The sequence below is a fragment of the Mauremys reevesii genome, linkage group 3 (assembly GCF_016161935.1).
Source record: "Mauremys reevesii isolate NIE-2019 linkage group 3, ASM1616193v1, whole genome shotgun sequence".
NCBI lineage: Eukaryota > Metazoa > Chordata > Testudines > Geoemydidae > Mauremys > Mauremys reevesii.
The window spans coordinates 195,180,533-195,207,890 of NC_052625.1; the positions used below are offsets into that span (position 1 = coordinate 195,180,533).

Consider the following 27,358-nt stretch of genomic DNA (forward strand, 5'->3'; position numbering starts at 1 on the left):
CGCATGCGCGTTATGGGAGCGACGCCTCAGCCCGCACCTTGCCCGGGGGAGCTTTGGCGCAGGCGCGGGGGAGGTCCCAGGCTAGGGGCTCTGCTGCGCGACACCTGCCTGGGCGCCTGCCCTGCTGCCCGGCGTGCGCCGTGCGCGCACTAACTGGGGCTCGACGTGGGGGCCAGCCCGGGGGCAAAGCCCACCGCGGGGCTGCAAGGGCAGCGGCCCCCCCGTACTCGGGGGTCTGGAGGGCGAGGCCCCCCCCAAGTAGGAGAAAACGTGAAAAATAGGGGCACAAGGGAAAGTCTGGGCCACGCAGACTGGCTCGGAGTTGGGTGCTAAACCTGGCTGCAGCCCTGCCTGGGTGGGTGAGACCCCCCCCCCATGCAGGATCTGGTAAAAAGATTTATGGAACCTAAATGACTCCGTTAAAACAGCACCACATTTCAAAGGTGACCCCGTGGGCCCCTCCCACGCAAGTTTCCCCTTTTGGGGTGACAGAGCAGCAAATATAGTAGCAAGCGTCTTCATAAACAGACTTTCCTGGAAGGACCCCCATTGGGGTCCCCGCCCCCGCATTAGGAATCTTTCCAAGGAGGTGCTGACACACTCAAGGCACGGGGCCCTGGGGTATATATGCCCTCCCAGCTGGATTCTACCCCCAATCCTGAGCAAGCCCCTCTGGGAGACAATCTAAAGGGCACCCAGATGTAGGGGCAGCTGCAATAGGGTAGGTGAGTCCCCAGCCTGAGGGGGAGGGATAACAGAGAGATTGGTGGCACCTTAAAGACTAACAGATTTATTTGGGCATAAGCTTTTGTGGGTAGAAAACCCACTTTTTACCCACAAAAGCTTATGCCCAAATAAATCTGTTAGTCTTTAAAGTGCCACCGGACTCCTCGTTGTTGTGGATACATATTAACATGGTGTCAAGTATCAGAGGGGTAGCCGTGTTAGTCTGGATCTGTAAAAGCAGCAAAGAATCCTGTGGCACCTTATAGACTAACAGACGTTTTGGAGCATGAGCTTTCGTGGGTGAATACCCACTTCTTCGGACTCACCCACGAAAGCTCATGCTCCAAAACGTCTGTTAGTTTATAAGGTGCCACAGGATTCTTTGCTGCTTATACTAACATGGCTACCCCACTGATACAGAGGGGCTGGAGTCTCAAGGGAGTGGGCATGTACGCCAACACCCCTGGGAGAGACCAGGACGCGGGACAGATGGGGTGGGGCTCAGGACACAGTTGGGGACAAATTGGTGGGAGGGGCTAGGACACAGGTAGCAGATAGAAGGCTAGGAAAATGGGCAGATGGGGTAGGACACTGGAGAAGGGGACTGGACACAGTGGGGAATAGGTGGACCGGGAAAGGGCCAGCCTTTTTCTTCACTATTTTGGTAAAACAGTACGAATCCCATCATTTTGCACAGTGTTGCCCAAAATGTGTCCAACTCTTGTTTCTCCATATAAGTAAGATATGCAGACCTGACGTTGACCAACAGAATAATTATTACATGACTTAGGATTCTAAGAAGCTAGAACCTAAGTGAGCTATGCCTAGCGCATCTGTGAATGCCTTGGGGATTTTTTGCTTGTTTTGCTGGTAGTCTCAGCCATAAGCAGTTTTTATATATTGATCTGGAAAGTATAAGCAAATGTTAGTTATCAGCATTGATGAAATATTTGTAAATTCATATACAAATGAGCTGCAGCCTTGGACTCTTGGGAAGAAGTTATTGGGGCTCTTAGGGTCTGGTTTTCAAAAATCAAGTGCAAGAGTAGGCCTAATTTGCATGCACTATTCCTGTGATTATGCCTACAAATGGATATTTGCATGCAGAAACAGCCACGTAGCTGTGTTGCTGGGGCTGTTGGATTCTAAAAGTAACAAGACTTGACATTTCCTACAATTTATTTTAAATAGAAATCACATCAAAATGTTCAGATTCACAGAAAGTACATTTCTCTTCTGAAAAATGAAATTTCAATGTGACTGCAGATGCAACAAGTCTTAACAAATAATTAGGTCCTTCAGTTGGGGGTGAAATCAGTACACGTGTGACCTGCTCTGGAAATATCACTACCTGCCTCATGTATTTTACAGGTATCTTCTGCTTTTGATTGCCGCTTTAAAAAAAAATCAAGATGACTTTTATAGGTATTATTTTTCCAGAATGTTTTGGTTCTTAAGAATTGGAAGGAAGTTGCAAACTGGAAGAGATTTAGGAACTGGCCTCTAGATATAAACAGCATTTGGTATCTTCCACTGAAAGTAGCAAGACGCAGAACTGACTGATAGGAATTTAGTGCCATCCGATGTGTCTAATTACATATTTGGCCTGGTTGAACTACAGTACTTCATCTTTGAGCCGCTGTCATTGAGCTACTGCTGAGAATATTTTTAGAACTGTTTTTCTTATGATTTCTGTGTTCAGGAAGAAAGCTATAATAATAATAATTAATTAATAATGATACTACTTGGAGATCACTCATAGTCTTCCCATTTTACCTAAGAGGAAACTATGGTAGAGAAACCTCGTTATCTCTAGCTTGCTTCTTGCTTGCATATATATACCTGCCCCTGGAAATTTCCACTACTTGCATCCGACGAAGTGGGTATTCACCCACGAAAGCTCATGCTGCAAAACGTCTGTTAGTCTATAAGGTGCCACAGGATTCTTTGCTGCTTCTACAGATCCAGACTAACACGGCTACCCCTCTGATACTAGAGAAAGATTGTGACTTGCTCAAGGTCTCAGAGGAGGTCTACAAGAGGCAGAAATAGGACCCAGTTATCCTGAATCAAGTCCCCTGGTAGTGAAATCCTGAATTTGCTTTAACTATAAGATCATCTTCATGGCACCATTCAGAATGTAATCCTTTAGTTATCACAGGTCCAGCACAAGTTTTCCTGCCCTGATCTGGGATTGATCATGTCTGTCAGCTAAACCTCGTGATGGTTCTGGGTCAACTACTGTTGCTAAAGAAGCAGAAGGTGGACGTGGTATGGGATGAATGCCTGAAAAGGAAAATAAATAGTGTGATAGATTCAATCAATATAAAAACAATTATACCTATGTCCAGGAGAGACAGAAATGTCATGCTATGAAAAAGCAAATAGAGTTTAAGGCCAGAAGGGACCACTGGATCATCTCCTGTGGCCTCTGGTATGTCACAGTCCAGCAAAGCCACCCAGCACCCTCACACTAAACCCAACAACTAAAATTAGACTAGAGTATTGCAGCCAACAGGAGACTAAACAAACCATTCAGGAGAAATAAGCAGCTGTGCTCAAATCATGTCAATTATATTTTTTACTCAAATTATAAATGAAGCCCCTCCCTTCAGAAAAGTACACAATCCATTGTTTTAAACTCTAAGTACATTTTCTACAAATCAGTTTTATGGCAACTAAATGTGATAAATGAAATTAAAATGTTCATAATAACTTCACAAATATCACCCGGGTACTGTTGTAATAATTGGGGCCTAGAGGGCCGACATCAGTTGTGATCCTAACTCTGAGCTTAACTGTGGGAAAGTGGATGGAAGTTTATAACATCTGTAATAACAAATGTCAGAAAATGTTGATGGGGGGAAAAGTCACAAACGTCCAACTCAGACTGTTATATAAGGTTGTTTATAAAAATCAGTAAAAGTGAAAAACTAGAGTGAGTTAGTCTCAACAAAAGGGCTTTTACCAACATAACTCAAGGAATGTATTCAAAATCATGCTTTATAAATAAAAGCGTGGAACTAGAAATCGGTGAATCAGAATTGGCATGTCAGAAATTAGGCCTAATAGGCGAAAAAATAATGAAAAGATGGATTATTCCACTCATAACCTCTCTGTTGGGGCCCTTAAAAAGAGATTGGGAGGTGGGGGGCAGGACTGATGAATTGACGGCAGGAATTCCTGGAAGAGGGTGAAGGCTTTCAGGCCTGTGCCTCAGTCCAGCAACTTCATCCTTTGCTTGGGGATCCCAAAGATCATAGCATCATCTTGAAATCCAGACCTTGACACACCAGCAGAGACTCCAGCTGGGGACACATGAGATCCTGCTTTGTCTCCATTTCCCGTGTGTACTCCTTACTGCCCCACTCTTTTCCCTTCTCTTTCTCTCAGCTTTCTGTCCAATCTGATCCTGGGGTCAGCTGTATCACACAGCACAATGAGACAAGGCAGCCCATCAGCTCTACCCAGTTCTGCCCAGCCTGAGAATGCCCTGGTCCCTCTCCTGTACCAGTCTATCAGATGATGTCGCAGACCCAGAGCCCAGAGCACTGGGTTGGCAGGTTAGCCATGATAGCAGAATATCTATCTCTGACTGACCTGCTGCCCAGAATCTCAAGAACATCAACAAAAGCCATGTTTCTGCTACTCTTACTAACCTGTCTCTTCACCCCCTTGTGTCTATCTGTTTGTCAAAAGTAGGAAAAGTAACCATCCTTCACATCTTGGAAATGAACCCTTTCCTCCCCGCTAAGTAGGCTTGTCCAACTAAATAAGGGACTCGAACTGATATCCTTTCTTCAAAAGGGACTTTGATGGGTGTTAGTTAGATTTGTCTCATATCATCTTTTAATTCCAACTTTAAACAGCGTTATCAATTTTAAACAGCTTTATAACTTGTTTTAGCTCTCCCACCCCTGTATTTTAGATAATACATTCCTAAATTACTTTGGCATGAGTTTTAGTGTGTTTGCCATGCAAATAACAAACCAACTTCTCTATATACCCAAACCCCAAATCTTGTTTAATGTCAGACAGTGACAGGGTCATGTTAACACCTTCAAATCTTTGGGCCTAAATATTCCATCTACATTAATAGCAGCACTGCACATAATGTGAGTGGCTTCAACTCCGAGAATGTGGGATAGAAATGAATGTGGAAATCTTTGGACTTCAGAGGAAGCCTCTACGAAATGCAGTTGAAATCCTTGGTTATGTGTATCTATTTGTATTTATAACACAATGATCTCAGTGATATCCTTTTCCAGAGACCAGGCCCTGCACTGAGTTGAACACCTCATCTGTCAGCAGTGTTCAGAACCTAACTAACTTTTGCTGTCAGCTGCAAAGTGCTTGGCATGTGCATCCCTGGTCTTGTAGGTAGCTCCCTTCTATATCGCTCTGGATGTTCTAAGGCACCAAGGAGATATTCCATTAAAAGAATCAAACAAGAAACAGGACTGAGTTTGGATAAAGGGCTTCTGTTTCTGTCTAATATGGATGTGATTAGTTTCACAAAAGAGTCAGAATATTTTTTATGAATGCTCTTTAAACAGCTGGTCAATCATGCAGAACCCCTACTCTTATTCTGTGGAGTGGAGCTCTGCACCACCCTGCTGGATGGTTCAGCTCAGCTGCTCCCTGGTCAGGTCCCAGATAGGCCCAGAAAAGCAGTCCTGCCAACTCCACCATGCCTCACTTGATCCTGCTGTCTCCCTCGCTGCACTGGAAATGAGAAGGCTAATAAATGGTAGACAGACAGATAGTGATAAGTGATTTGCATTGTTGATTGCTTGGTACATTACAGGGACTGCAGTATTTCCTGTGAAGCTGCTTGCACAGTATGCCATAGTCTTTGGTCTTGTGAAATTAGCAATACAAGTCTCTAGCTTTATATTAGGGCTGTCAATTAATTGCAGTTATTGCAATGCAATTAACACTTTTTTTTAAACAAGTATTAATTGCGCACCTCTGGAGACTGTGCAGACAGACAATCATTGTACATTACCTGCAATCTTCGCACTGCCGTGGAATCAGACAGGGGAACTTGCTTCACAATCTTATCTTTGTTTTTCTCTCTGACAAAAAGCTTGTCCAGCATTTCGAATGTGCACTACTTCACAAGCTCTTCATCCAGGAAAGGCTTTTTCTTTTTTGCTAGTGCCCACATTTTCTGAAGAGAAGCAGCTGTCACTTTTTTCTGGACAGTCGCTGTTATTGTGAGAATGACATTTGAAGTATGATACAAAGACTTCAGATTTTCAATTTTGTCATATCTTGCAATGCTGCCAGGAGGACAGGCTGCAATGTGTTGAACTGTGCTTTGATTCAAAGCGGTGCCTCCTGTTGATGACCTTACAGGCAGATACAGTGGTTTGGCATATTAAATAAGAACATAAGAATGGCCATACTGGGTCAGACCAAAGGTCCATCTAGCCCAGTATCCTGTCTTCTGACAGTGGCCAATGCCAGGTGCCCTACAGGGAATGAACAGAACAGGTAACCATCAAGTGATCCATTCCTTGTTGCCATTCTCAGTTTCTGGCCAACAGAGGCTAGGGGCAACAAAATTGTGTAGTGTAGACAAGGCCTAAGATAAGGGTGGATATTTGGACATACAGCCAAAAGAAGTAAATGGGATTGGAACTAGGACGTGGAGCCAAAATCGGGGGGATTGAGGCACACATTGAGCCAAGAAGAGATAGGAGGTGGAAACATACTGGGACAAGGACAGTGTAAAGGGGCCAAGGGCAGAAGGGTCTGTAATCACTAGAATTAAACATGGCCCTCTGAAAACCGGGAACACCTGGATTCCTGAGTCTCAACATTCCTTTGCTGGCAGCAGATTGCTTCACCAATGGGTTTCACAGCTGATGTCTCATCTCCCTTCTAGTGGCTGGTCCACAGAGGATTACAGCCCACTGCTCTCAGTTAGTGTGTTCACTCAAGTGGCGGAGATTTATGCTGTGAATCTAAAGGTTCTAACCCTGCTGATGAACCATGTGGTTCCACATGATGGAATTTCTGGTATTTTCTTTTTTTAAAAATCTAGGACATCACATACAACCCCCACCTCCCAAAAAAACCCACTATGTTAAAAGACCATTAAGGTTGCAATTACAAGTATTGAAAAGTTAGGTAATTCCAGAATTAGGTTTATTCATGCATATGTATTATGATAGTGTTTAATTACATCATCTCAGACTATTTTTTCTACAAGCCTTCTGACTTCTTCATGTCACCGACTAGAATGAGCTTACTGAATGAGCAGTTCTTCAGTATTTTGTTTTCTCGTCATTCATTGCGTGGCCCTATACTTCAGTTGCTGCACACCATACAAATGTTGCTCTGAATGCAGAATTCAGAGGGTATTTGTTTATTGTTTCCTGGTGATTTTAGGCCTCATCCTTCATTCACTGAGATCTGGCAAAATCCCTGAATTGAATGGGAGCAGGATCAAGTCCTTTTTGCAATACTGACACTGCATTAATAATGTTTTCTGCATTTCTTTTCCTAGAGTGTTTTCCACAAGAACACAAAATTTGTTTATGGAGTTGATGTAGAAAAAAAAGTATCTAGAGCAATTCAGGTTATACAGGTTACAAACTTCACAATCTCTATAGCTGGTGCTTAAACCAATCACAGTCCAGCAAAAGATTTAAATCTCGTCCCTAACAGTGAAATCTTTAACAACAATTTGGCCCAAATTTCAATCCAGCTTCTATATTTGTTCAAACAGATGCATGAATAGGATGTGGTCTACTTCCGGAATGGTAAACAGGAAGCAATTATTCAGATACTGTCTCTGGGTTAGGGTAATTGTGCATCTAATTGCCTGGCTAGCTATTCAAGAGAACCATGTTTAATTTCATGCATTGACCCAAACTTATTCCCTAATTCATAAAGGGCGGCTCATCTGTTGGTGTGAATTAGTAAGGCATTACTGTTAGTGACGGAAGACATATCCGCTATGAAAGACTTTATAAACTTACCTATTCATGTGGATGGAAGTTCCTTGTCTTGAGAGGGAGTTTGTGAACCTGGATTAAGATGAGCAGTACAAACAGAACATACATACAACTTGCTAAATATACACTTTACATTTAATAGAGGATGTGGGGTGTTTCAATAAAAAACCTACTATATTAGAACATTGGCTACTTTACTGGATCACATATTTGTAGCTGGACTGCTGTGATATACTCCATGTCAGGCTACACACTGAGACCAGACAGAAACTGAAGCTTGTGCAGACTGCAACTCCCTACATTACATCAATGCTCTGTTGTCTACATTGGTTGTCAGTATATTTCCAGGTGAATTTCAAAGAATTGATTTTAATCTAAAAAACCCTAAGAGACCTGGTTAACTAACCCACTGCCTGCCAGCTTGTGTCCTGCTGTTGCTGTTGTGATCATAGGTTTAAAAGGTTGCGGCTAGGGCATACTCTGTGAGGGGTCCTCAACTTTTGAGTGTGCCTTGACCCATGAGAGTGAGGATTGATAAGCCAGCTATCTGGGAAAGGTGGTGTGTAGGTGTGGCATCCTGTACCTCAAAGCAGCACCCTGGAACCCCCATATTCACCCCAATCATATAATTATGATATATTTCATACAAAGCATGCCATGTAAGATATCATATGAAAAGTCATGATCTGCTGAAACCCATTGTTCTATCAAAATATGTCTCTCATTAGTGTGTATGAAGTTATGAAATTTTGCTGTATGGTTGTTACTGAAATATGTTGTAAGTTTGAGTGTCTCTACTTCTAGTTCCCCAGTAACAACAAGGGTGATGATTCCTGCCCTGGAGGGTGTTAAGTGACGATTAATCAGCAGGGGAGTTGTAAACAAGGGATTTACAATACTGTAAGAGGACTGCACAAGCATCACACAATGGGCGGGGGTTGCTCAACTCTATGACTCAGCAAAGCCCACCAGGACATGTCTGGGTCTGGGCTAGTGTTTTCCAGGCACATAGACTGAGGACATGTAATGGGTGACGGTGGCATCATGCTTTTGCCTTTCTCCTCCCCCACCTACACTGGAAGCGAGAACGCTGGGAAAAGCAAGGCTGTGTCTACACTGCACTTTCGTCGTTCAAACTTGTTGCTCAGGGGTGTGAAAAAAACCACAGCCCTGAACGACAAAAGTTTGAATGACAAAAAGCACTAGTGTGGACAGCGCTTCATCAGCAGGAGATGCTCTCCCAGCGATGAAGCTACCGTTCCTCATTCAGGGTGGTTTTATTTTGTCACAGGGAGAGCTCTTTCCTGGCGACAAAGAGCGGCTACACTACGCACCTTACAACAGTGCAGTGGCACAGACTTGAACTGAGGAGACTGGTCCTGGGCTTAAATGGGTGTATTAAGAACTGTAACAACTAGTGGAATGAGAAAACTGCTTGATCCAAATTCTGCCTAGTCTAATAAGGTTTAAGATTTAGACTGTGCGCTTCTCTTTTATTTTCTATGATAACTATCTGACCTTTTGTGCCTATCACTTAAAATCAATCTTTTTAATCAGTTAATAAATCTGTTTTATATTTTACCTAAAACAGTGTATTTTGGTTGAAGTGCTTGGGAAATCTCAGCTCAGTTTACAAAGGCTAGTGTGTGTCCTCTCCACATCAGGGGTGGGGCGGGTGTGGGCTGGGTAATGAGTTTACACTGGTTAGGCTTCTTACCAGGGCAAGATGGTATATTCTGGGGGTGCAAGGCTGAGGGCTTGGGAGATTTGCTGGTGCCTTTCTCTGTGTGATTGGTGAGTGGCTTTGGGAGCATTCGTGCAATCTAGCTGGGTGTGGGGCTCAACATGCAGTTGAGCTGAGTGATAACATCACCTGAAGGGGTTTGCTGCTTGTCACTAGCAAAGCATTGTGAGAGACAGCCCAGGCTGGAGAGTTAAGGGGGCACACCGATACCTCGGTTCCAGGTTGTACCCCAGGGATCCCATCACATAGGGTAATAAAGTATTTGACTTGGAGTTACTCATTTGATTGTCTGCAGCATGCTCGAATGATACAGCACTGGACTGGGACTCAGGATTCCTGCAATCTGTTCCCAGATCTGCCATTTACCTGCTCTGTGACTGTAGGCAAGTCACTTCACCTCTGTGTGCCTCTGTGTCTCTTCCCACCCTTTGTCGGTCTTGTCTGTTTAGACTGTAAGCTTTCCGGGAGCTGGACTGTCTCTCATGTCTATACAGTGCCCACCAATGAGGCCCCCGTGCCAGCTGGGGCCACCCGGTGCTACTATTACAAATAATAAATAAAGAATGGACTTGTTTTGTGGCAGGTCACTTAAATTGTTAAATGATGATGTATGGAGATTTTGGTAACTACCTGGTTTTAATTTGTATAGAAATATTGTTAATTATGTTAAGCACTTAGAGTTGAAGACTGGTTGTAGATGCCTGCTTTTGCAGTTCATCACCCATCTATCCTCCCTCCAGCCATCTTTTTGTCCATCATGGCCCTGAGCCTGCAGGACTTATTCACAAGTAGTCCTATTGTATTCCAGGAGAGCAGTCTCCATTTTGTGATAGCATCCTCTACATAAAGAGCAGACCCAGACAAGTGCTGAATAATGAAGCCACAAGCAACCCAGTGATCCTTCAAAGGCAGAGCCATGACCTCAACATTCCCAGTCTCTATCACTATCTGTGAAGGATAATCTGTAGGGCGCTCCTGAATTTAGGCTCCATTTAGGGCCTTCTCTCATTGGAATGAAGAGAAGTTTTAGCATTTCCTTAACTGGGAGCAGGGCTGTGCCATTGTGATGCAGAAGGGAGTTCCTGTTAGGCTACTTGGGCTCTGCACTGTACCACTGTTATCCTCCTCACTTTTAGCATGTGTTTAAGCTGACACCTCACCCCATCTACTGCATCTTTGTAAATTGTCCTGTATCTCCCCATCTGCGGCATTGAAGTTGGTATAATATTGATGTACCTTTTATAAAAGCTTTTCATATAAAGCTCATGAAAATTTCATGGATGAAATAAAAAGGGTTTGTTTTTTTTTGCTGCTTGCATTAAAGAAAATAGAGTGCTTGCTGTATTGTGCCTAAAGTACTTTGTATTCAACGGCACCGATATTTGGTTTGGAGAGCATGAGTTTAAAACCTGTTAATCGTAATTATGACAGCAAAGGTAAATATTTAAATTGCAAACAAGACAGCCATCACTATGGCTGAGAACATGCTACGGGTTCACTGTATGAATGTACTCTCTGGTGAAGGAACAAGCTAATAGATTTACCCACAGGGAAGGGACTAGACCTCCCTTCCTTTTTCCCAGCTCCCTCATCTGTCTGTGAAAAGGAGGCCTGCAGGCATTCATGAGTTTTCCCCCTCAGACTCCAAGCTCGTAAAAATTGCTTTTGGGCAACTTGAACGTAGACCTGCACTGGATTAGTGGCCCAGAAACCCCTTCTGAGAGAAGGCTCTCTGATCTCAACCCAGAGCTACGTGTTGGGATGAGTGCTTACCTGCATAACATGGGCTATGTCTGATCGCTTTTTTGAGGTAGTGAGAACTCCTCATTGGGCCCTGCTTCTCTTCTTGTCACCATTTTCATCCATGGCAAAGATTGCTGGAGATCCTAACCTACACACAGGATAAAGAATAGGTTACATGAATACAGTGTTGGCAACCATGGTGCCTGTGGAGCCAGTAGTTTTAGAATTGTTAATGTTCTAACTATAATTGTCCATTTATTAACTATGAATACAATCTTTGCAACCTCCTGTAGGTGATTAATATAGCAGGGTGTTGTCTGTACTGTGCTGAAGAGACTAAGGCCACATCTACACTATAACAGCTATGTCAGGGACTGTGGTAATAGTCTGGGCCTGCTAGGCCTACCGCAATTATAAGCTCAGTTGTTAAAAAGTGAATGAGAGTTTGTAAAATATTACAGTAACCCATAACGAGGGATGCTGATGGAAGGAATATGGAAGAGAGACGGACTGAACTGACCCAAAGAGGCCTACTGATATAATTCAAGGACTGAGTTAAGATCGTGTCCATTAAACAAGACCACAAATCAATGGACCAAAATCGGTGTGTCCAAAATTAGGCATAATTGGAGAACAAAATAACCAGGGGATGAGCAATGCCTATTGCTCCTATCTGAGGCCTTTAAAAAGGGGGGTGGAAGGGAGAGGAGCAGGGAGATTTTAGAAGTGAAAACTAAACAACTAGACAGTAGACAGGAAGGGGTGAGCTTCACCCTCATGGCTCCTGCTCCCATCTCCTGGGACGCACCATAACACAACTAGGCCTTCATTGTCCTGACCAAAGAGAGGGATCCAGAGGACATCGCCACCTCCACCGCTCCAGACTTTGGTTCCTGCTGTCCCCATCCCCCCACTCTGTGTCTGTTCCCTTCCCCACCTGAGCTTTTCTTCTTTCCTATCCCTCTTCTTTTTGCCAATGTTTAATAAGTGTTCGGCTAAGGCTGAATATTTTGCAACATTGCTATAAACCTCTGACCAGAGAGGCAACTAAAAGCAATGCCTTAAACAGCCTGATTCTGGTACAGATTTTCCAGGTCTCAAAGGGTACGGCTGCCCTGTTTTAAAACTCCCGGCAGCAAGTCTCAGAGCCTGGGTTTACTGGAGTGGCGGGACTGCGAGAAGAGGGAATGAAAGGAGAATGCAGCATACCAGAAAGAAGTCACGGAGCAGCTCTTAATAGTTATGGAGCGCCAAGCGGACACGCTTCAGGCGATACTAGCTCTTCAAACCAAGCAGCTCCACGCCCGCCCTCCCCTGCAGCCACTGTCGCAAAATTCTTCCCATGCGCCCGCCCTATCCCCCCACCCACCAATACACTCATCAACCTCCTGGCTCCACTCTCTACCCACAGCATTCCACTGCTCCCCCACTCACAGTCCAGCACTGCAGACTCCCACTACCCACTGCACTCAACACCCTTCCCTCTGCAGTTTGGCCCTGCTGAAGTACAGCACCTGCTGCATCGTACTCCAAAGGAGAAGGTTGGGTCTGATCCCTGGACATACACAAATCTGTAGCCGTCCTGGGACCCCTCCTCCTCTTGAGACCTTCCATTCCCCCATCCCCTTCCCTGCTGATGATTTTTTTCGTTTGACTCTCTCCTCTGGTTGTTGTCTTTCAATAAAAGAATTGTGTTTGTTTGAAAGCAATCTTTATTCTAGTCAGTGAAAGCAAAAAGAGCCCTGCAAAGCACAGAGTTATGTTAAGGCCCCTTCTTGCATCATGTGCACCGATCACCTCCTAGCGTTACAAGCACTGCAATCCGGAGCATAGCAACAAATATTAGTGGCTTTCAGCTTCAGATTGCTGCCTCAAAGCATCCCTGATCCTTATGGCCCTGCACTGTGCCCCTCTCATAGCCCTGGTCTCTGGCTGTTCAAACTCAGCCTCCAGGTGCTGAGTTTCTGTGGTCCAGCCCTGGGTGAAGCTTTCACCCTTCCCTTCACAAATATTATGGAGCGTACAGCACACGGCTATAGGCACAGGAATATTGTCATTGGCCATGTCCAGCTTCCCACACAGGCATTGCCAGCCGGCTTTTAAACAGTCAAACGCACACTCCACAGTCATTCTGCACTTGCTCAGCCTGTTTTTGAACCGCTCCTTGCTGCTGTCAAGTTGCTTTGTGTATGGCTTCCTAAGCCATGGCATTAAGGGGTAAGCAGGGTCTCCCAGGATCACAATGGGCATTTCAACGTCCCCTACGGTGATCTTCTGTCCGGGAAGAAAGTCCCTGCTTGCAGTTTCCTGAACAGGCCAGTGTTCTGAAAGATGCGTGCGTCATGCACCTTTCCAGACCAGCCTGCATTAATGTCTGTGAAACGCCCACAGTGATCCACAAGCACCTGGAGAACCATTGAGAAATACCTCCTGCGATTAATGTACTCGGTGGCTAGGTGGTCTGGTACCAGAATTGGAATGTTTATGCCATCTATCACCCCTCCGCAGTTAGGAAAGCCCATTTGTGCAAAGCCATCCACAATCTCATGCACGTTCCCCAGAGTCATGGTCTTTTGGAGCAGGATGCAATTAATGGCCCTGCACACTTGCATCAACACGACTCCAACGGTCAACTTTCCCACTCTGAACTGGTTAGCGACTGATCGGAAGCAGTCTGGAGTAGCCAGCTTCCACAGTGCAATAGCCATGCAATTCTCCAGCGACAGGGCAGCTCTCATTCTCGTGTCCTTGCGCCGCAGGGCTGGTGCGAGCTCATCACACATCCCATGAATGTGGCTTTCCTCATGCGAAAGTTCTGCTACTACGTGTGGTGGGATCAATGTCGCACTCCTCTTGCCTTTGTAGTTTAAGGAATAACTCCACAGCCACTCGTGACGTGTTGGTCAGTGCAAACAGCATTCTTGTCAACAGCTCAGGATCCATTCCTGCAGCCAGAAAGAGGCAGAGCAGGGCGCACAGTACACAAATCATTGAAAGATGGTGCCAAATGTGGACGGAAGCACAGGGATTGCTGGGATGTGAAGCAATGCATCACGGGGCATTGGGACAGAACCCAGGATGCCCTGCGACCCCTTCCGCCTTCCCACAATTCTTAACGGCAAAAGAGAAAGAGGTGTTCTGTGGGTTAGCTGCCCAGAGTGCACCGCTCTGAATAGCACCACAAGTGTGAACACGCTATTGCTCAGGCAGCTGTCAGTGTGAACACACAACAGTGGTTTTCCTTCGGCGCTCTTTGAGCGGCGCTGTAACTTTGCAAGTGTAGACATGCCCTTAGACTAAAAGTTTAGAAACATGCTTTCTAAATCCTATTTTTATTTCTTAAATTATCTCAAACTGTCTCTGATCTTTAGCCTACCACTTATAATAACTTAAAATCTATCTTTCTGTAGTTAATAAACTTATTTTAATGTTTTATCCTTATCAGAGAGATTGTCTAAATGCTTGGGAAATCTGCTCAGGTTACAAAGGCTGTTGCATGTCCACTTTCCTATGAAGAAGTGGTGAACTAGGCAATGAACTTAGGCTTCTGACCAGTGCAAGATGGTACAGTTCTGGTGTGCAAGACTGGGGAGCTGGGGGGAATTGGCTGGAGCCTCCCATTAATGGCTCATGAGTGGCGGGGAGAGCATTCATGTAACTCTGCTGGTTGTGTCCCTGACTCTGGATGTCTGTGTGAGCGCAGTGCCTGTCAGAGGCTTGTTGCTTGACATCAGCATCACAGTGTGAGAGATAACCCAGGTTGGTGGGTTTGGAGGACTCAGTGGTCCCACCGTCCAGTTTGCACTCAGGAACCCCATTACAGGAAGTACTGGTTTTTTACCATTATTGGTAAAGCAAAAACCCAACCCCAAATCAAACCCATCCCTTCCCAGATAGGAAACCAAACCCAACAGCTTAATTTTAATTCTGTTCTACTCCGCACTGATTTGGCCTCAACTGGAGTATTATGTCCAGTTCTGGGCACCACATTTGAGATGTGGACAAACTGGAGAAAGTCCAGAGAAGAGCAACAAAAATGATTAAAGGTCTAGAAAACATGACCTATGAGGGAAGCTTAGAAAACTGGGTTTGTTTAGTCTGGAGAAGGAAGGGGACATGATAACAGTTTTAATTACTTAAAAGGTTGTTACAAGGAGGAGGGAGCAAAATTATTCTCCTTAACCTCTGAGGATAGGACAAGAGGCAATGGGTTTAAATTGCAGCAAGGGTGGTTTAGGTTGGATATTGGGGGAAAAAATTGTCAGGGTGGTTAAGCACTAGAATAAATTGCCTAGGAAGGTTGTGAAATCTCCATCATTGGAAATCTCCACAGGCTAGACAAACACCTGTCAGGGATGGTCTAGATCAGGGGTAGGCAACCTATGGCACGTGTGCCAAAGGCAGCACGAGAGCTGATTTTCAGTGGCACTCACGCTGCCCAGGTCCTGGTCACCGGTCCAGGGAGCTCTGCATTTTAATTTAATTTTAAATGAAGCTTCTTAAACATTTTAAAAACCTTATTTACTTTACATACAACAATAGTTTAGTTATATATTATAGAAATGAGACCTTCTAAAAACGTTAAAATGTATTACTAGCACGCAAAACCTTCAATGAGAGTGAATAAATGAAGACTCAGCACACCACTTCTGAAAGGTTGCCGACCCCTGATCTAGATAATACTTAGTCCTGCCATGCATGCGGGGGACTGGACTAGATGACCTCTTGAGGTCCCTTCCAGTCCTGTGATTCTATGATTTTAGTGGAAAACTCAAGTTTAATTTTGGCTACAAAGCCATTTAAATTAAAAGCTGAAGTGAAATCAGAACAGAATTTTTCTTCCCCATTTTGCAACAGGACTGTAACATTGGGTACATCTTCACTACCAGCCGGATTGGATCTAGATGCAATAAATTGATCCCAAAACTCACTCCCCGTCGACTCCGGAACTCCACCAGAAGTGGTAGCGGAGTTGACGGGGGAGCCGCGGCCGTCGATCCCGCGCCGTGAGGACCCGAGGTAAATTGATCTAAGATACTTCGACTTCAGCTACGCTATTCACATAGCTGAAGTTGCGTATCTTATATCGATCCCCACCCCCCAGTGTAGACCAGCCAGTTGCAACTAGACAGAACGTTAATTCAGTGCACACTTAGGACCTGATCCTGAAACCCGATCTGTGTGCATTATCCTCTGTGGAATCCTGCTAAAGTCAATGGAAAGATTCCCATTAGTGTTAATAGGTGTTGGCCTGGGCTGATAAAAAGAAGCATAGGAATGACTAGCACAGATTGCTCCCTCTAAGCTGTACAGTTGGCTGCTAGTCAGGTACAGTGATGCTGGAAAGGGAGTGCCTGCTGTTGGTTTCAGTGGGCTGCTGGCTTGGCTCTGCCTGTGCAGATTATATTGCAGGCTTGGGGTCTTTATTTTTAAAATGCCTGGTGTACTTTATATATATAGCTGTATAAATACATTTATCCTGTACAAGGGATGAAACACACACATTTAAAATGTGAAAAGTTTGTTGTATTGACCGTATCAAGCCCATTCTCACTGATCTTCCAACAGCAGCAGTGTGTATCTCTCCAGCCTTTAAATCCTGGCTCCTCCTTCCTTCCTTCCAAAATCAGAATCCTAAAGTACTAGCACAGTTTTCACAACAAATGGTGCATTCCAGGGTGATGGTGGTGATGGAGTTGCCTTTACTATCCCATTACTCAAATTGCCCTGTTATGAAAATTATAACTTGCTCTTGAGTAGTGAAAATCAGACTAACCATAGATGTGCCTGTTGTCAGTAGCTACGGGTGTGGTGCTCTGCTCTATTCAATGTTGATATCAATCGGCTGTGTGCGTGTGCTCCCTCTGTGTGCTGACCCGGCTCTGCACAGATCGCTGACACAGCAAACCCCGAGAGAACCCCCAAAGACCACAGACTCTAGTAAGGTACGAAGGAACCCGAGCCAGGTTTATTGTCAAACAAAGCACAGTAATAGTTTCCTATAGACTCTACAGGACATACTACGAATATGTGCCCCCTGGCAATGGACACAGCTCAGTGGCGGGACTTTTCACTGCCCCCTAGGCTGGACAAAGATGTGCACTCCGGGACCTACTTTTATACAGTTACAGGACAGATTACTCATCCCTCCTGACGTATTGAGGTACAGCCCCTTGGCTCATTAGGGTGCTATCTCTCCTTTGATCATGTTGTTCCAGACAAACAGATCTATTCATCATGCTGCCCTGTCTTTAAGATGCACCTGCCTGTTCCTTGTTATGTCTATGGAGTGTCCTGATGTCATCTTGGCACAAGTTCCTCTTCTCGCCACTTCTGGGAGTGAGGCCTGCCTCTGGCTCACAGCCCAGCTTTTGCTTAGCAATGCCTGGAAGTACTTTGGTTCAGGCTTCAGGCCTCAGACTAGGCCTCTGACACAAGAGTTTATGTTTCAGGGCCTCATCTTACTCCAGTGCCTACATCATGGGATGGTGGAATTGAAAGGAGCATGAACAGCAGGATTTTTGAAGGACCCTCTTGAATTCTCATAGCTCCACTTTCAAACCAAATAACCTATAATTCATATATGGGAAAAATGCAATTTTTGGACTCTTCTAGCAACTGAAGTAGGAATAGTCACTGCATATGGTTGTGTGTGTCAGGCAAGTGTGGAGGGTGAGCATTCCCTTGATTTCCCAGACAGCCATGATGACACAAGCAATAAAGTGTATGAGAGATTTCATTTTTGAAAAATGTGCTTTGACAAAAAACCACCCAACAACCCGCAGCTTTACATATGGAAGAGACTATATAAGACCTTGTCTGCAAGAAGGGGGGCAGGGAGGAGAAACCCAAACATTAATTCACAGTGAAGTGTTGTCTGCTCTCATTAATAGCTCAACATTTATCTTATAAATAGGGAAGCTAATATGGTTTGAAAAACAATATAGAAGGGGCTCTACAGTGTGAGACATCTAGTTCTTGTCAAAGAAAAGAGGCTATTCAGAGTGCAGATTCATGGCATCTCTAGGACAGAAATCATGTCTTCCCCTGTATTTGTACAGCACCTAGCACAATGGGGCCCAATCCTGATTGGAGCCTCTGTTGTTGCAATATAGATATAAAATAACACAGGGGGAGTACTGCCCCTCATGCTCTTCAAGCTGCACCACTATGAACTGCAGTGTGCACTGCCATTCCATACACCCCAGGTAGATCAAGGACTTCTCTTTTGCAAATGTTGACAGCATAGCTCCAGCCTATCATCCTGAGTCTAGGAAAGATAATGTACCATTCCCTAGCAAGGCATGTGATTACTATAAGGTGGGGTGGACAACTGGTTGAAAGACCGTAATCAGAGGAGTAATTTATCAGTGGTTCACTCTCAAACTGGGTAGCCGTATCTAATGGGGTCCTGCAGAAGCCAGTCCTGGGTCCAGTACTAGTCAATATTTTCATTAATGATGGGATAGTGGAGTGGAGAGTATGCTTATAAAATCTGAAGATGACATCAAATGGGGAAGGGTTGCAAGCACTTTGGAGGACAGGATTAAAATTCAAAACAAACTGACAAACTGGAGAATTAGTCTGAAATCAACAAGATGAAATTCAATAAAGATAAGTGTTAGTACTTTGCCCTGAGGAAGGAAAAATCGCTGGGCTTTTTGAGTGACAAAGACTGAAACCCTTTAAGAAATCCTCAGATAGTACTCCTTTGGACTTCACACTAAACACACTGCGCTTCTTGATGAAGCTACTTTTTCACATTTTAAATCTTGTTGGGATGGGGTTCTCTTTTCACTACGCCCTGATCTTTTCTTCTTCTCCCAAACCTCACTAGTGCCCCAGTCCACAGGGAAGACAAGATGTACACTGAGTGCCTTATGACACCAAAACCCACTGATGGGGATTTGTGTTGTTTGCAGGAAGATGCTTAGTGTTATAGCAAGCAGCAGCCATGGATAGCAGCAACAGCTTCAGCAGATTCTCGTGTCTTCTTTTTTTTCCATTACTTACTGACCCAATTTGTCATTATAGAACAAGTTCGAGCTTAATTTAATGTGACTAAGAAGGAAAGTTGGTCATGTGGTTAAGACAAGAACTGAGAGTTGGGAGATTTGGCTTCTGTTTCTGATTTTTTAGTGAACTTCCTGTCTGACAATGGGTAAATGATTTTCCTGTTTGCAAATCACTATGAGCAGGCCCACCAGTGGCGGGGGGGAGGGGGCGCAAAGGGGGCAATTGCCCAGGGACCTGGGCCTTTTAAAAGGGCCCGGGAGCCTCTGACCGCCACCGCTGGCAGTGCAGCACAGCTAAGGCAGGTTTCCTGTCTGACCTCACTCCACGCTGCTCCCAGAAGCAGCCAGAACAGCCCTACGGCCCCTGGGGGAGCAGGGGGGGGGGTCTCTGTGCACTGCTCCAACCCCGAGCGCCAACTCCACAGCTACCATTGGCCGGGAACTGCAGCCAATGGGAGCTGCAGGGGTGGTGCCTGCAGGTAGAGGCACGCAGAGACCCCTTGGGCACCCCCGCCTAGGAGCTGCTGCCAGAGGGGTGTGCCGGTCGCTTTCAGGAGCCACCTGAGTTAACACCAACCCCTGACCCTCTACTGCACCCCAACCCCCTGCCCCAGCCCTGAGCCCCCTCCTGCATCCACACTCCCTCCCAGACCCGCACACTGCACCCCCTCCTGCACCCCACACCCCAACCCCCTGCCCGAGCCTGGTGAAAGTGAGTGAAGGTGGGGGAGAGAGAGTGATGGAGGGAAGGGGGATGGAGTGAGCAGGGGGTGGGGCCTAAGAGAAGGGGTGGGACAGGGACCTGGCCTCAGGGAAGGGAGCAGGGCAAGGGTCTTTGGGTTTGCGCGATAAGACAGTTGGCAACCCTACTGGGCGGGCATGTGGAAGCCCTGGCAATGCCAGAAGAGCGCACCCAGCAGCACAGCCAGCAGCTCGCTGAGCACCAGCCAGCGCGGGCGCAGCACCGCCCACATGTCAGGTGGACCATGTCTGCGCCAGTGCGGTTTGTGCATCTGTGGGAGCCTATTCACGGTTCTGCCCTGCGGCCCGGAATTGCTGTCAGTGGGCCTGACTCTGAGAGCTTTGCATGGAAGTTGCTATAGAAGGGCAAAGTATTACTACATCAATGAATATTTGTGATTATTAATCAACAACATGGGGTGCTTCAGTTCCATACATAGCAATGAGCATTTTATGCAAAATCCATGGTCAAAATCAGCAGCCATGGGAATACGTTTACTGACACCTGAAAAAGTGTGGGAATTGTGGGATCTTTTTGTGGTAACATTAGCAGGATCCATTCTTCTGAATTTGTACTTAATCTTCATCTTCTGGCAGTTCTTGTGTGCATATTCTGCATGGTACTGTGTCCTTCTAACATCAGCAGTGTAGTCTCTCTCTCTGCCAGCTAGAAGGCAGACTTGAAGAATGCTTAGTTAAAGAAGGAATTTCAAGATCTAGGGATTCCCTTTTATAAAAGTACTAACAACTTTGTCTAATTTTACATCACAGGCAGATAGGTGAAGAGAAAACAGGGATATACTAAAACACAGGATTGCAAATTGCACTTCACAAACACTAATGAAATAAGCCTCATAACACCACTGTTAGCTAGGTAACTAGTGTTAATATAGTAATAAAAGTAGAAAAATAGTATATGATCATATTGATCTGTATCATAACATATATGAGAGTCTGTGTTAGTCTGTATCCACAAAAACAACAAGGAGTCCAGTGGCACCTTAAAGGCTAATAGATCTATTTGGGCATAAGCTTTCGTGGGTAAAAAACCCACTTCTTCAGATGCATAATGCAGACCCACTTCTTCCCCTTTTTATTGCCACTTCTATGCCCAAATAAATCTGTTAGTCTTTCAGGTGCCACTGCACTCCTCCTAAGGTTACACAGGCAACCTTAATTTTGGTATTTCCTAACTTTTCCGTGTATAACTTTGCTATCTTTTTGTTCTTTCAGTGTAGTTATTTTTAATGTAATTTCTTAAGATTTTTTTAAATGATTAAAAATTGAAAAAACAAAAATGTAGTCACAGGGGACCTCCCCATACACAAGAGTCATCAACAAGGTTGGTCCTGAGATTCACAGCAGTCCTCTACCACCTACACTAATGGAATAACTGCTAGCAGTAGAAGGCTATTATTTTCTGTGTGTGCCTGCCACTAATAAGGAATGGAGAAAATTTGCCAGTGGGTTTCTCAGCTTTTTGACGAAATGGCAAAGAAATGTTGAGACTCAGGGAAAAAAAGGGATCAGTTCCAGGTTCTGTAGGGGGAATGTGCTCTAGTGGTTATAGGCCCTCCCTGTCCTATTTTGCTCCCATCTGCCCCCACCTGCCTATCCCCACCCTGTTCCTGCCCCTGCCTGTCCCCCACCCCTCCCCAGCTCCTGTCCCATTCTCTTTCCCTCTGGTCCTGCTCCTGTCCCTAGCTTCTGCTAATTTCCTCCACCACACCACTGCCATTCTCCCCCCATCGCTTGTTCCTAGCCCTCCTACATCATCTGCTCCTGCCTCTACACCCTGCCCCACCTCCCCGCTGACTTCTGCTCTTCATATCCTTACTTCCCCCTCTTCTCCCCTCCAAACTCCCAACCCTCCACCTTGCATCCTTTCCCTCACATCTCTGCATATGATTTAGGCTGCGCTCTCCTTCCCCACACCGCTGGCATGTCTGCAGGGGGCATGCGGACAGCACAGGAGAGAGAGTCTGCCTGCTTTCAGTTACTGTCCCCCAGCAGCTTGCAGGAGCAATTGCTAGAAAAGTCCTATCAGGCCCTGCAGTCCCAGGCTGGAGGATGTTTTGTCTCTGTGGGGATGGCATACATTTAGTCCAGTGGCGGATAGGAGCTGGGAGCGGGTGAAACATGCTCAGTGAGAGAATTTAGCTACCAAACTCCAACAAGTACAAGCTTCTACTAAGCATGTGCAAATAGATTTGTCAGTGGCTTATAACTTAGCCAAATGTGGGCAGTTTTAAATGGGAACATTAAAGGCATAGTGCTGGCACTGAGGTGGGCCTCCTGGCAAGTTTTAGGTCCCTCTTCTGAAGCATGGAGGCACTAGAGCGTCTCAGCAGAAGAGTTGAAAGAATTTTCTATACAGGCAAAACAGTTTCCTGTAACCTCATTCTTGGAAGGGACTGAGCCATTGTAGCTGAAACTTAAGTTGTTGTTTTTTTAAAAGCCTGAGACAGATACCCAGCGTGGGAAATTCAGTGTGAACAGCTTAAATTTGGCAGTTATAAGCAACCGAAAACAGGATCTTACAATGGAAAATGTAATAGGACTACAGGTTATTATAGGCAGTGCTACCTGATGGGTTTTTTGTTTTTTTTTAATTTTCAGAACTTACAGTTGAATGGAGAGTCATTAGCAAATCACTTGCACAGGCACTGCCTTTTGTTTTTGCTGGTGGGTGCTCCTTCCCTGCCCCCGGTGCAAGTGCAGGCAGAGGCTAGGACGGAAGAGGCCGAGCGGGGGAAGGGTCTCAGGGCAGAGCAGCGGGTGAGGCCTCGGGGCAGAATGGTGGTCCAGGCCCTCAAAAGCCCACAAAACATTAATCCGGCCCTGTGGGTGCTGAGCACCCCCTACCGTTTTCGGTGGCTGCTCAAGCCCTGGAGCACCCACGGAGTCGGTGCCTAAGATCACTTGTCACAAACATATTGTAGAAAGAGGTCAGTAGCAGATGTTAGGAAGAATGGCTGTCTGTGGAGTGACAAAGGTTAATGGTTTTAAGAAGTCACCACTGCCAAACTGTCAGTTGCTGGGCAACCCAAGATTAAAAAGAATGTTTGTTAAAATGTAAATCTCAATTACTCACCACGTGTGTGAAGCTTTCTTCAGACTAATGTATATATTAAAGATTCACTTTTTTTTTAAAGCCACCATGGACAGAGAAGATGGAGCAAGGGGTTGTGGGCCAAATTCATCCTTGGTGCTTAACTCTAGTGAGGTACCAGCAAGGACAAATTTGACCTTATGTCTTCCACCGCAACACTCAGTTATTTGTGTCTGTTAGAGTCTAAGCTGTAGTCCTGTGTCCTGTAAATCTGCCTTTTTTAGCAATAGGCATTTTAGAAACATTTCAGCCCTTGACTATAGCTTATTTTTAATTAAACACACATGGAAATTCAGTACAAAAATTGCATATTAAAGCAGTATTCATACTGAAAATTTAAGTGCACAAAAGTCAGGTGTCTGCACAGACATTGCACATACAGTCCAATTCAGTGCTGACAATGCAGCTCCATTTAGGGTAAATGAAGCTACACCATCTTATGCCAGGCCTGCATTTGGTCACCTGTATATAAGTGCATGGATGTGAAACCTGGGTGACTTATTGACAGCACCTCAAGAGTCTGGAGAGGTACCACCAACAATGCCTCCGGAAGATCCTTCGCATCACATGGAAAGATCGCTGCACTAACGCCAGCATCCTCACTGAAGCCAATGTGACCAGCATTGAAGAAATGACACTCATGCACCAACTCTGCTGGGTTGGACATTGTGTGCGGAGGCGACTCTCGCCTTCCAAAACAAGTCCTCTACTCTCAGCTCACCCATGGTCAGAGATCCCGTGGTGGTCAAAAGAAACTCTACAAAGACACACAAATCATATCTCGGGAAAACTGATGTGGACATTACAAGCTGAGAGGAGCAAGCCACCAACCGACCCCAATAGCAACACATCCTCCATCAGGCAGTGGCCCGCTTCAAGGAGAAGCACCTTCCCCTTGAAGCTGAAAAGATGGAGAGAAGGAAGGAAAAAGAAACAACTTACTCCCAGCAGGCAGCTGACCCTCTAGGAAATGTCTGTATATACTGTGGGCGGATCTGTGGTTCCAGGATTGGACTGCTGAATCATCTCAGGACCCATATGTAAATCCATGGTTGAGATCATCCTTGAATCGAGGGATCACAGATAAGTGCAAGACTGTAACAGCATATATCAGCCCTTAAAATGATCCAGCCAGATGCCTGATCTATGTACACTTGTATTTACACTATACAAAATATGAGGGGAATAGGGGTGAGAGAAGGATGGTTGAAACTTACTGGAAGTCCCAGACATAGCATTTTGGAGGGGTAAAGCCAATTCCTAGAGACAGAATTGAGAGTTAACATCCCATAGGTATGAGGCAGGAGAAAGCACAACTTTTGGGGCCAATTCTGCCTTCCTCCTTTGTGGCAAGAAAGCACTATGCAAAGGATGGACACGATTTAGGGATCCTACACAGGAGATATGCCTCTCCTCTACACCACATAGACCAGCACCATGATGGAAGCCTCCTGCCATCCACTAGCCATTCACCCAGTATAGCAGTTCTGCTGCTGTAGAGATATGAGGGGCAGAAGGAAATTTCTTCTGCCCCAATGCCAGAGGAACTCCTTGGCAGTGTATAGTCTAGGTACTCAGGCAATTCACACCTCTGTTGTTTTAGGCTGTTTCCAGACTCAGGAAGACAAAATTGCATGGGTTGACATTTAGTTCAGTTATGGATGGGCTTCTTCATTAAAAAAAAAGTTTACTAAAACAGAAAGGTTATATTAAGCAGAAAGTGAAGGAGAAGCCCCTTACTCAGAGTGAAAAGTTTGAGAGACAAGGTGGGGGAAGTAATATCTTTTATCGGTCCAATTTCAGTTGGTGAGAGAGAAGCTTTCGAGCTTACACAGAGAAGCTCAAAAGCTTGTCTCTCTTACCAACAGACGTTGGTCCAATAAAAGACGTTACCTCACCCACCTTGTCTCTCTAACATCCCGGGCAGGGGCGGCTCTAGGAATTTGGCTGCCCCAAGCAGTCATGCCTGCGGGAGGTGCACCGGAGCCCCGGGAGCAGCGGACCTCCCGCAGGCATGACTGCGGAGGGTCCGCTGGTCCCACGGCTCCGGTGGAGCTTCCGCAGTCATGCCTGCGGGAGGTCCACTCGAGCCGCGGGACTAGTGAACCGTCCGCAGTCATGACTGCGGAAGGTCCGCCGGACCCGCCTGCCGCCCTCCCGGCAAAATGCCGCCCCACGCGCGTGCTTGGCGCGCTGGGGTCTGGAGCCGGCCCTGATCCCGGGACCAACATAGCTGTCAATACAACATACAACAATCAACAACAATGGAAAGTTTCATATTCGCAAGTGGATTTGGCTATCCCCAACATGCAAAGAAATAAAACACGTTGGACCTGATTCTCCAGTTACACTGAATCCCCTTACACAGCTCTGGTAGTGTAAAGGGGCTTTTAAATGTCCCTTTTAAGGTCCTTTTACACTGTTAAGTGCTGTAAAGAGGCTTAAGTGTAAATGAGAAATCAGGCCCAGTCTATGCAAGCCAGCTGAGTCATGATCAGGCCTTTACAGCACTATGTTGCATTAAGTAGCTCGTTATGCTGAATGCATTAAAGCACTACACACAGGCCTGTATGTTTACTATGCCCAGTAGTCGAGAGAAAGAAGATGGACTGTGAGCTGGAGAGAGCAAAGAAACTTTTTGTTTCCTTGCTTAAAGCTAATTTTTAAAAAACGTCACAAGCTTGTTTTCTTCTCAGAAATGAATAAGGCAGAAATTGTTTCCTCATTTCTGTAACATGGTTAACACGGCATAACGATGGACTCCAATTTACACACATTCTGCCTTAATGAGACATGCTGATGTGTAGCCTGGTATTGGACTGCATGGCTAATGTATAAAGCTGCTTATTTCCGTGCAGGGAAACTCAAGAAGTGGCTTTTACTCCATTTACAGTAAGCTGACGTATAAGGAGGTTTAGGATTAATATCTGATGGGAGGGAAATTAATAGGGCTAATAAATAAAGAGCAGTCACATGAAAACCTGCTGTACTGACCCTATATTTAATTTATTGTTATAACGAGCATTTCTATATAGCCCTTTGTCAAGGTTGCTGGCTGCACGGCGACCCCTCTCTGTTCTCTTGAGTGCACCCCTAAGGTGTCAGGCCTTGTATTTTTACTTTTCCTGTGATGGAATCATGATTCTCCCACTCTCAGACTGGGCCCTGGGCTGCAGTACCCTGTCTGTCAACAGGTCATATCCAGCAGGTCCAACTAGGTGCGGTACATGCAGTCCTTACCTTCCCTACTGGCCACAGTCTTCTGTGTATGGTGATCGAAGTATTGTTTAACCTTAATAGGCACAAAGCCTAATACCACACAAAAAGGTTTTTAAAACAGTCGACATGAATCTTGTTCCCAATGAGACCCAACTGGGTGATATTTGTAAAGCCTTGTAAAGACTGAAAAAGTGCTACATGTTGGCAAATTAGCTCAACAAATGCAGTGTAAATTTGAGTGCCAGTCTGTTTGTTTGTTATCTGTCTAGCCCGCACACAGCAGATGTGCCTCTGCGGTGACTCCAGGCACACAGACATGAAGTGTTTAACATGCTTGTACAAGATAAATAATATAGTCCTTGCATATTTTCCAAATTGCTGTTCAGCAGCATATACAGACTAGCTTGGGGCTTGTCCTCAAAATAGGGTGACCAGATATCCCGATTTTATAGGGACAGTCCCGATTTGTGGGTCTTTTTCTTATATAGGCTCCTATTATCTCCCATCCCATCTGGTCACCCTACCTCAAAATATCCTTGATTCATCAAAGGATGCAAAGAGAACAGCAATTCATAGACTCTAGGACTGGAAGGGACCTCGAGAGGTCATTGAGTCCAGTCCCCTGCCCTCATGGCAGGACCAAATACTGTCTAGACCATCCCTGATAGACATTTATCTAACCTACTCTTAAATATCGCCAGAGATGGAGATTCCACAACCTCCCTAGGCAATTTATTCCAGTGTTTAACCACCCTGACAGTTAGGAACTTTTTCCTAATGTCCAACCTAAATTTCCCTTGCTGCAGTTTAAGCCCATTGCTTCTTGTTCTATCATTAGAGGCTAAGGTGAACAAGTTTTCTCCCTCCTCCTGATGACACCCTTTAAGATACCTGAAAACTGCTATCATGTCCCTTCTCAGTCTTCTCTTTTCCAAACTAAACAAACCCAATTCTTTCAGCCTTCCTTTGTAGGTCATGTTCTCAAGACTTTTAATCATTCTTGTTACTCTTCTCTGGACCCTCTCCAATTTCTCCACATCTTTCTTGAAATGTGGTGCCCAGAACTGGACACAATACTCCAGTTGAGGCC

General features: G+C 45.3%; 1 long non-coding RNA gene across 1 annotated transcript; it reads right to left on the reverse strand.

The window, feature by feature from the left end:
- Nucleotides 1-7,110: 7,110 nt before the first annotated feature.
- Nucleotides 7,111-22,909, reverse strand: LOC120400332. Its single transcript, XR_005595740.1, has 4 exons — nt 22,803-22,909; nt 11,212-11,329; nt 7,719-7,766; nt 7,111-7,239 (listed from the first exon to the last, which is right to left on the reverse strand). It is a non-coding gene; the product is annotated as an uncharacterized LOC120400332 (long non-coding RNA).
- Between the last annotated feature and the right edge of the window lie 4,449 nt (nt 22,910-27,358).